The 10,943-nt window shown below is 45.1% G+C and overlaps 1 protein-coding gene across 1 annotated transcript in view; it reads right to left on the reverse strand.

Moving 5' to 3' along the window:
- The window catches only part of sike1 (suppressor of IKBKE 1), a 39,672-nt gene that overhangs the window by 10,962 nt on the left and 17,767 nt on the right, over positions 1-10,943 (reverse strand). The gene's annotated exons all lie outside the window — the stretch shown is intronic.

Here is a 10,943-nt window from a genome sequence, read left to right on the forward strand (position 1 = left end):
ATGGGAGAGTCAAGGACCAGATGGTATAGTCTCAGAATTAAGAAAAACATCAATTTCAGACAGAGATAAGGAGAATTCCTTCTTTCGGAGAGTTGCGAGTCTTTGGAATTCCTTGCCACAAAGAGCTGTGGGAAAAGAGTCCTTGTGTATATTTAAGGTGGAGATAGACAGATCCTTGATCAATTGGGAAATCAACTGCTATAGGGAAATTGGAGGAAAGTGGATGTGAGGAACGTTGGATTAGCCATGATCCTACTGAATGGCATAGCAAAGTGAGAAACTCGAGAAACTGAACACTCCTTTTCTTACTTCTTATGGTCAAAATAGGATTAGGCCATTTGACTCGCAATTTATCCAGCTTTCAATAAGATCATGGCTAATCTGCTGTGGCTTTAACTTCACCTTCCTGCCTGCTCCTCACAACCATAGATTCCAGAGGTGATCGAGTCCATCATGATTGTTTCTCTCTCTCTCTAGAGGAGCAATTTACCTCATCTCATTCTCCTGTCTTCCTTCTGTAGCCTGATAGATTCTGCTTTCTCAGACAATAATGCAACTAACTACCCTCCCCTTCACTGTTTTGATCACACAGCATTGCCCTTTGATGTGAAGGGCACTGCTTGTCCCTGGCCACTCGGGTGTTTTCCTATCTTCCTGGTGGTGGAAATTGAATAAAGATTCGTGCACTTTGTGTCTCTCACTATGTCTCACAGCTGCACACACAAACCATGGGTGCTGGGGAAAAAATAAGCACTCCCGCAGTTAGGCGGTAGTGTGGGGGTAAAAAAAAAAATGCAACTAACCTCTGGAGTGCCTCAAATGAGCCAGCATTCACTGCAATCTCAGGCAGTGCATTCCAGATGCTAATCGCTCAGTGAGAACATGATTTTTTTTCTCCTATTGCCATTGCTTCTTTTACCAAGTAACATAAACCTGTGCCCATTAATTTTCCATCCCTATATTTTACTCTTTCACATAAAATGGCTTTGTACTAAGCCAGGCCAGTATATCCTATCTATCCCTAATTTCCCTTCAAATGGTGCTGGTGAACTTGCAGTCTATAGAGGGTAGGTAGTTCCATGGCGCTGGTAGCAATGAACATTGGAGGAACAGCAATATATTTCCAAGTCAAGATGACAAATGGTCTAATTTTGTTCACAAGTCTGTTGTGCATTATTTTATCAAATGCCTTTTGGAAGTCGGAATAGTAGCTCAGTGGTTAGCACTGCTGTCTCATAGAACCAGGGGCCTGGGTTCGATTCCAGCATTGAACGACTGTGTGGAATGTACACATTCTCCTCATGTCTGTGTGGGTTTCCTCGGGTGTTCCGGTTTCCTCCCAAAGTCTTAAAACACGCAGGTCGGGGGATTCGCCATGCTAAATTATCTATAATTTCTGGGAATGTGCAGGCTCAGCAGATTAGCCATGGTAAATACGGGTTTTTGGGAAAAGGATAGGGAACTCGGTCTGGGTAGGATGTTCTCTGGCGGGTCAGTGCACTCTTGATGAGATGAATGACCTCTTTCTGATTCTATGATTCTAAGTCTATGTATACTTCTCGGTAATTTCCTTACAAGTTTGTCCATTACGTATACTACTTTCCCACTACTGAGTGCACATCTTTTGTTCCTTAGTTCTTGTAAAACAAATTCTACCCTTCCAGGGACATCTGCTGTCTCCAATATTGCAAAGTTTTCCTAAATCAATACCATCCCTCTTCTTTCCTTTCTTTTAAGACCCTAGGACACAGGCCACCAGGTCCCGAGGACCTGTCAACTTCCAATCCCATTAACCTGTGAAGTCACTATTTCTCCCCTTTTTCAAAATCTTTAAGATGCTTTAAGTGTCTACAATGAAGTTGTTTAAAATTGCTGCCATTTGTTTTCCATTATTGATTTCCCAGTCTCATTCTCTGAGGAGTCGACATTTATATTCATACTGTCTTGCTTTTAGCATATTTTCAGAGCCCTTAATGTAATTCTTTTTGAATGAGGTTTGGATGCAATAAACTTCATTATATGTGTGCAACTATCTTCACTGGGAGTTCTGAAACAGATGCTTGCTGGGTCAATCATAAAGATGTACAGTACGGAAACAGACCCTTCAGTCCAAATCGTCCACGCCGACCAGATATCCGAAATTTATGTAATCCTGTTTGCCATCTCTTGGCCCGTATCCCTCTAAACCCTTCCGATTCACCTACCCATCCAGATGCTTGTTAAATGTTGTATTTGTACCAGCCTCCACAACTTCCTCTGGCAGCTCATTCCATACATGCACCACCCTCTGCATGAAAATGTTCACCCTTAGGTCCTTTTTAAATCTTTCCCCTCTCATCTTAAACCTATGCCCTCTAATTCTGGACTCTTCCCACCCCAGGGAAAGACCTCGTCTATTTACCTTATCCATGTCCCTCATAATTTTATAAACCTTCGCAAGGTCAACTCCCAGCCTCCGACGTTCCAAGGAAAACAGCCCCAGCCTACTCAGCCTCTCCGTCTAGCCTAAACTGTCCAATCCTGGCAACATCCTTGTAAATCTTTTCTGAAATTTCACAACATCCTTCCTTTAGGTGGGATTCCAGAATTGTACACAATATTCCAAAAGTGGCCTAACCAATGTCCTGTACAGCCACAACTCCCAACTCCTCTACTTAATATTCTGACCAATAGAGGAAAGCATTGCAAATGCCTTCTTCACTATCCTATCTACTTGGGACTTCACTTTCAACCTGCACTCCAAGGTCTCTTTGCTCAGCACCACTCCGCTGGATCTTACCATTAATTGTATACATCCTGCCCTGATTTGCCTTTCCAAAATACAGCACTTCCCATTTATCTAAATTAAACTCCACCTGCCATTCCTCAGAGCATTGGACCATCTGATCAAGATCCCACTGTACTCAGAGGTGACCTTCTACACCTCCAATTTTGGAGTAATCTTACTAACTATACCTCCTATGTTCACATCCGAATCATTTATAAACAGCACAATGGCTCAGTGGTTAGCACTGCTGCCTCACAGCGCCAGGGACCCAGGTTCAATTCCAGCCTCAGGCAACTGTCTGTGCGGAGTTTGCAAATTCTCCGCATGTCTGTGTGGGTTTCCTCCGGGTGCTCCAGTTTCCTCTCGCAATGCAAAAATGTGCAGGTTAGGTGAATTGGCCATACTAAATTGTCCATAATGTACAGGGATGTGTTAGTTAGGGGTAAATGTAGAGTAATAGTGCAGGGAAATGCGTTTGGCTGGAATAGTCTTTGGAGGGTTGGTGTGGATTGGTTTGGGCCGAAGGGATTTTATGATATCTATGATTTACATAAATAATGAAAAGCAGTGGACCCAGTGTTGACCCTTATGGCACACCACTGGTCACAGGCCTCCAGTCTGAAAAGCAACCTTCCACCACCACTCTCTGTCTTCTACCTTTGGGCTAGTTCTCCCCGTATTCCACGTGATCTAACCTTGCTAACCAGCCCCCCATGGGGAACCTTGTCGAACACCTTACTGAAATTTATATAGATCATGTCCACTGCTCTGCCTTCATCAATCCACTTCGTTACTTCCTCAAAAACCTAAATCAGGTTAGTGAGACGTGATTTCCCACACTCAAAGCCATGTTGACTATCCCTAATCAGTCCTTGCCTTTCCAAATACATGTAAATCCTATCCCTCAAGATCCCCTTCAACAACCTGCCCACCACCGATGTCAAGCTCACCAATCTGTAGTTCCCTGGCTTTTCCTTACCACCTTAAGTTGTGGCATCACGTTAGCCACCCTCCAGTCTTCTGGCACCTCACCTGTCATGACCAATGATCCAAATATCCCAGCAATCACTTCCCTCGCTTCCCACAGAGTTCTAGGATACGCCTGATCAGGTCCTGGGGATTTATCCAGTTTTATGCATTTCAAGACATCCAGCACTTCCTCCTCCTGTGCAGCATGGACATTTTTCAAGATGTCACCATCTATCTCCCCACATTCTATATCTTCCAATCCTTCTCCACAGTAAACGCTGATGCAAAATACTCATTTAGCATCTCCCCCACCTCCCGCGGTTCCAAACACAGGCTGCCTTGCTGATCTTTGGGAGGTCCTATTCTCTCCCTAATTATCCTGTTGTCCTGAATGTATTTATAAAATCCCTCTGGGTTCTCTTATGTCCCTTTTTGCCCTCCTGATTTCCCTTCTAAGTATACTCCTACTGCTATTATACTCTTCTAAGGATTCACTCGATCTCTGCTGTCTATACCTGACATATGCTTCCTCTTTTTCTAGACCAAAACCTCAAATTCTCCAGTCACCCTGCAATCCCTACACCAATCAGCCTCGTCTTTCACACAAACAGGAACATACTGACTCTGGACTCTCCTTACCTCATTTTTGAAAGCTGCCCATTTTCCAGCCATCCCTTTATCTACCAACATCCACTCCCCAATCAACTTTTGAAAGTTCTTGCCTAATACCGTCAAAATTGGCCTTCCTCCAATTTAGAACATCACCTTTTAGATCCTATCCTTTACCACCACTATTTTAAAACTAATAGAATTATGGTCGCTGGCCCCAAAGTGCTCCCCCCCAAAGTGCTCCCCCACTGACACCTCAGTCACCTGCCCTGCTTTATTTCCCAAGAGTAGGTCACGTTTTGCACCTTCTCTAGAAGGTACATCCACATGCTGAATCAGAACATTTTCTTGTACAGTCCAGAATTAGTGGGCACTGTTTTAAGATTAGGGATCGCTGCTCATCTCTGTTGTGAAAGGGCAATGTTCTCTCTGAGATTGTTGACAAACTTTGGAACTCTCTGCTGCAGGTGGTGGTGGGACCATTGAATATTTTTAAGACAGAGGTGGATAGATTCGCATTAGGCTGGAAATCCAGGGATAGCGGGGGGAGATGGGAACGTGGAATGCAAATCACCAATGGATTGGTGATGATCTTGCAATGGCAGAACAAGTCAAAGGGTCGAATGGCCTGTTTCTGCTCCTGTTTTGTGTATACTTGGAATATCTGAACTAGGGTCAAGCAAAACTGCGAGATAGCTCCCATACTATTTACAACCAACTTGGCAATGGCTTTTCAGCTCAAATATAACTGCCTTCTGGTATGAGTATTAAGTCATGTCAGGATGGAAAAACTATAAACTCAGTTGCTTCCATGTGAAAACTAAGCCTGACACCATACAGTTGATCTACAGTTTGCAGAGGACTGCAATGTCATTGATCACCCTGTAGCAAACTAATGTGCCACTCTGAACATCTTCAATTCTGTCCTTGAATGTTTTCAAAAGAAAAGACTCACATCTACGCAGACCTGATCAATCAAATATTCCAACTCCCAGACAATGTGGATGCAGACACTCTGGAACACGTGAAGCACTTCACATACCTTGGTAACCAACTTCCTCCAAACTCCATCATTGACACGGAAATCTAAACTGGATCACGGTGCCTGTTCAGCTTTCAAAATAAACTGAGCATCTGACATGACAGACAATCATAAATCCACAGCTGAAAATGAATCTCCACAATGGTCCCACCAGACTATCACTGATGGTCTTTATATCCATCCAATTCACTAATGCCCTTTTGGGAAAGAAATTTGCTGTCCTCACCTGGTCTGGCCTACGTGGGACTTTAGATCTGCAGAAAATATAGTGGATACTTGAACTGCCCTCTGAAATAGCCAGCAAGACATTTAGCTAAGGGCAATTATGGATGAACAACAAACACTGGGCTTGTCAGTGACACTGACATTTCTTTAAAGATAATTTTTTTAAAAGTCAACCAAAGACTAGTGTACAGAGTAGTTATCATTACCACTCCTATATGGCATGTGTCCTAGAATTCCTAGTGTAGAAGCAGGCCATTCAGCCCATCGAGTCCATATCAACCCTCCAAACAGCATCCTACCCAGACCCAACCCTCATCCTGTAACCCTGCATTTCCTATGGCTGGTGCACCTAACCTGCACATCATGGACACTTTTGGCCAATTTAGCATGGCCACCTGACCTGCACAGCTTTGGATGGTGGGAAGAAACTGGAGCACCTGGAGGAAACACACAAGGACAAAGGGAGAACATGCAAACTCCACACGGACAGTTGCCAGAGGCTGGAATCAAACCCAAGGTCCCGGTGCTATGAGGCAGCAGTGCTAACCTTGGATTGGACATTTGTAACATAAGAGAGTTCAAGAAATTCCATTAACAATGCCTCTGCCTCACCTGCAGGATTCAGTGGGAGGACACTTATATAAACGGTAATGTCCTTCTTGAATCTAGTTCTATTCAGGCTAAAATCAACTCGTATGGACTGGATTGTGTCTAGAAGCCTCAAACCGTCTTCCTTGTTGGATCCTGATTTCTAATCTGAAAGGGCGAGCAATCTAGGGGAGAACAAGGTGACTTCAAAGATAATGTGAAGCTCCTTAAGTGTGACATCATTGACATTAATGCATAGGAGGAGCTTACTACCAATTGTACAACATGGCAACAATTTGTCCACCGAGTTGCATTATGCTTAGAGCTACACCTTAATGACAAAGCAGAGTGGCAGCAGAGGAGGAAAGGAACAAAGTAAGTTCTGCACTAAATTTCAGTGTATCATAGGACCTCTAGCCCCTTGGACCTAATGATCTGCAGATTAAGAATCAGTCTGTTCAGTTACAAAGTTGTACGACACAAACTCATGATCATGAACAGACATCACCTCAAATCAAGACACAGTGGACAATATTTCTTAGTTTAAGTCAAAATTTACTGAAAGGATCAGTTAAATGGAAAACTAATTCTGATCAGAGGTGTTAGGGCTGGACATCTTAAAATGCAAAAAGGTGGATAAATCCCAGGACCTGATCAGGTGTATCCCAGAATTTTGTAGGAAGCTAAGGAAGCAATTGCTTAGCCACTTGCTGAGATATTTGTATCATCAATAGCCAAGAGTTAGGTGCCGGAAGATTGGAAGGTGGCTAATGTGGTGCCATTATTTTAAAAAGGGGTGTAAGGAGCAGCCAGGGAACAAGAGACCAATGAACCTGACATCAATGGTGGCTAAGTTGTCGGAAGGGATTCTGAGGGACAGGATTTACATGTATTTGGAGAGGCAAGGACTGATTAGATTAGATTCTCTACAGTGTGGAAACAGGCCCTTCGGCCCAACAAGTCCACACCGACCCTCCGAAGAGAAACCCACCCAAACCTCTCCCCTTACCCTATATTTACCCCTGACTAACACACCTAACACTGTGGGCAATCTAACATGGCCAATTCACCTGACCTGCACATCTTTGGATTGTGGGAGGAAACCAGAGCACCCGGAGGAAACCCAAGCAGACACAGGGAGAATGTGCAAGCTCCATACAGACAGGCGAGAATCGAACCCAGGACCCTGGTGCTGTGAGGCAGCAGTTCTAACCACTGAGCCACTGTGCCGCCCCAGGATAGCCAACATAGCTTGGTGTATGGAAAATTATGTCTCACTAACTTGATTGAGTTTTTTGAAGAGACAAAGAAGATTGATGAAGGCAGAATGGTAGATGTTATCTATGTGGACTTCAACAAGGCACTTGACAAGTTTCCCCATGGTGGGAAGTTAGCAAGGTGAGATCACATGGAAGACAGGGAGAACTAGCCATTTGGATATAAAATTGGCTTGAACATAGGAAACAAAGGTTGGTGGCAGAGAGTTATTTTTCAGACTGAGGCCTGTGAGTAGTGGTGTGCCACAGGGATCTGTGCTGAGCCCACTACTTTTTGTCATTTATATAATGATTTAGATGTGAATATAGGAGGAATGGGCAGTAAGTTTGCAGATGACACCAAAATTGGTGGTGTAGTGGACAGTGAAGAAGGTTACCTCAGAATACAATGGGATCTTGATCAGATGGGCCGAGGGCTGAGGAGTGCCAGATGAAGTTTAATTTAAATAAATGTGAGATGTTGCATTTTGGAAATCAGGGCAGGACTGATACACTTAATGGTAGGGTCCTGGGGAATGTTGCCAAACAAAGAGACCTTGGGAACAAGTTCATAGTTTCTTGAAAGTGGCATCACAGGTCGACAGGATAGTGAGGAAGCTGTTTGGAACACTTGCCTTTTATGGTTAGTGCATTGAGTATAGGAACTCAGATGTCATGTTGTGGCTGTACCGGACATCGGTTGGGCACTTTTGGAATATGGCATTCAATTTTGGTCTCCCTGGTATAGGAAAGATATTGTGAAACTTGAATCAGTGCAGAAAAGATTTACAAGGATATTGCCAGGGTTGGAGAGTTTGAGCTATAGGGAGAGGCTGAATAGGTTGGGGCTATTTTTCCTGGAGCATTGGAGGCTGAGTGGTGGCCTTTTAGAGGTTTATAAAATTATGAGGGGCATGGATAAAATGAATAGCCAATGTCTTTTTCCCAGGGTAGGGAAGTCCAAAATTAGAGGGCTTAGGTTTAAGGTGAGGAGGCAATATAAAAGGGACCTAAGGGGCAACCTTTTCATGCAAACGGTATTGCGTGTATGGAATGAGCTGCCAGAGGAACTGGTGGAGGCTGGTACAATATTTAAAAGACATCTGACAGGTGCATGACTAGGAAGGGCTTCGAGGGAAATAAGCCAAATGCTGGCAAATGATTAATTTAGAATATCTGGTCAGCAGATGGACGAATTGGACCAAAGGGTCTGTTTCTGTGCTGTCCAGGCTTATGACTCTATAAGTGCTTAAGTGCTTAATAAGTATTTGTGCCTTGATTTGAAAAGAGAGAGACATACAAGTCCATGCTCTAAAACACATTAATTCATGAAAATTTTGTGAAGTGCTAAGGATGTGAGATAACGACAAAGTTGCAGATGTGGGATGCATCAGGAACAGAGCACGTAATGTTTTGATGCCTGAATAAATGAAAGGTATTGATGAACTTATGAGTTGGCTGAATACTGAGGTAAATAAATGAGTAATTTTCAATAAGGGTGATCTCTTCTTCATGTCAATGAAGGTGACCTTTGGCCAAAATTGAAAATTCTTAAATTCCAAACAAACTTCGCAGTGTTGTGTTATTCACCATCTCTAACAATATGCGCAAGACCTGATATCACCATTTTCCTACTCAGCTCCCCTCCAGTACAATCCCCAGTGTCATTCCCACCCCACTGACAGCTAAAACTGCAGCACACGCTTTCCTATCCCAATACCCTCATCCTTCACAACCCCAATCCCAAACCAACACTCCCTCACTGACCATCCAAATCTCACCTCATTACCTCCATTTCCTTACCAACCCTCCTAATATCTTCACCTCACCCACCTTCAGACACCCCACTCCGACTCCAACACCTACCTCACTGACCCTGACAAAAGCATTATCAATGACCCCTCCCCCCAGAGGAGAAAGTCAGGACTGCAGATGCTGGAGATCAGAGCTGAAAAATGTGTTGCTGGAAAAGCGCAGCAGGTCAGGCAGCATCCAAGGAGCAGGAGAATCCTTGGATGCTTCGAAACAACACCACCAGCTATCCTTAGTAGCCACACACGCAGACGACAAGCAACATGAATTCGACTGGGACAACACTACTATCATAGGGCAAGCCAGACAGAGAACAGCCAGGGAATTCCTAGAGGCATGGCATTCATCCACAAACTCCATCAACAAACACATCGACCTGGACCCAATATACCAACCACTACAGCGGACAGCTGAAACTGACAACCGGAAGCGGCAGGGACAGACCACTATAAACACCGGAGGAAACATCAAAGAGAGTAAGCTGGAGAAATCTGCATTCATCCCTTATGGTTGGAGGGTTCCTAGGCGGATGATGAGGCGCTCTTCCTCCAGACATCGTGTTGCCAAGGTCTGGCGATGGAGGAGGCCAAGGACCTGCATGTCCTTGGCGGAGTGGGAGGGGGAGTTAAAGTGTTCAGCCAGAGGGCAGTTGCGTTGGTTGCTGAGGGTGTCCCAGAGGTGTTCTCTGAAATGTTCCGCAAGTAGGCGGCCTGTCTCCCCAATATAGAGGAGGCCACATCAGGTGCAGCGGATGCAGTAAATGATGTGTGTGGAGGTGCAGGTGAAGTTGTGGCGGATATGGAAGTGTCCCTTGGGGCCTTGGAGGGAAGTGAGGAGGGAGGTGTGGGCGCAAGTTTTGCATTTCTTGCGGTTGCAGGGGAAGGTGCCGGGAGTGGAGGTTATTGTTGGTGGGGGGTGTGGACCTGATGAGGGAGTCGCGGAGGGAGTGGTCTTTCCAGAACGCTGATAGGGAAGGGGGAGAAATATATTCTTTGTGGTGGGGTCTGTTTGGAGGTGGCGGAAATGACGAAGGATGATACGATGTATCTGGAGGTTGGTGGGGTGGTAGGTCCTGGTGGTAATTGGAGGGACGGGGTTCAAGGGCAGCGGAGCGGGAAGTGGAGGAGATGCGATGGAGAGTATCGTCAACCACTTCTGAGGGGAAATTGCAGCCTTTGAAGAAGGAGGCCATCTGGGTTGTTCGGTATTGGAATTGGTCCTCCTGGGAGCAGATGCAACTGAGGCTAAGGAATTGGGAATATGTGATGGCGTTTTTACAGGGGGCAGGGTGGGGGGAGGTGTAGTCTAGGTAGCTGTGGGAGTCGGTCGGTTTGTAGTAAATGTCTGTGTTGAGTTGGTCACCCGAGAGAGAAATAGAGAGGTCTAGGAAGGGGAGGGAGGTGTCTGAGACGGTCCAGGTAAATTTGAGGTCCGGGTGGAAGGTGTTGGTAAAGTGGATGAACTGTTCAACCTCCTCATGGGAACACGAAGTAGCGCCAATACAGTCATCGATGTAGCGGAGGAAAAGGTGGGGGGTGGTGCCAGTGTAGCTGCGGAAGATGGACTGTTCCACATATCAGACGAAGAGGCAGGCATACCTGGGGCCCATGCGGGTGCCCATGGCTACTCCTTTGGTTTGGAGGAAGTGGGAGGATTGGAAAGAGAAGTTGTTCAG

The sequence above is a fragment of the Chiloscyllium plagiosum genome, chromosome 26 (assembly GCF_004010195.1).
Source record: "Chiloscyllium plagiosum isolate BGI_BamShark_2017 chromosome 26, ASM401019v2, whole genome shotgun sequence".
NCBI lineage: Eukaryota > Metazoa > Chordata > Chondrichthyes > Orectolobiformes > Hemiscylliidae > Chiloscyllium > Chiloscyllium plagiosum.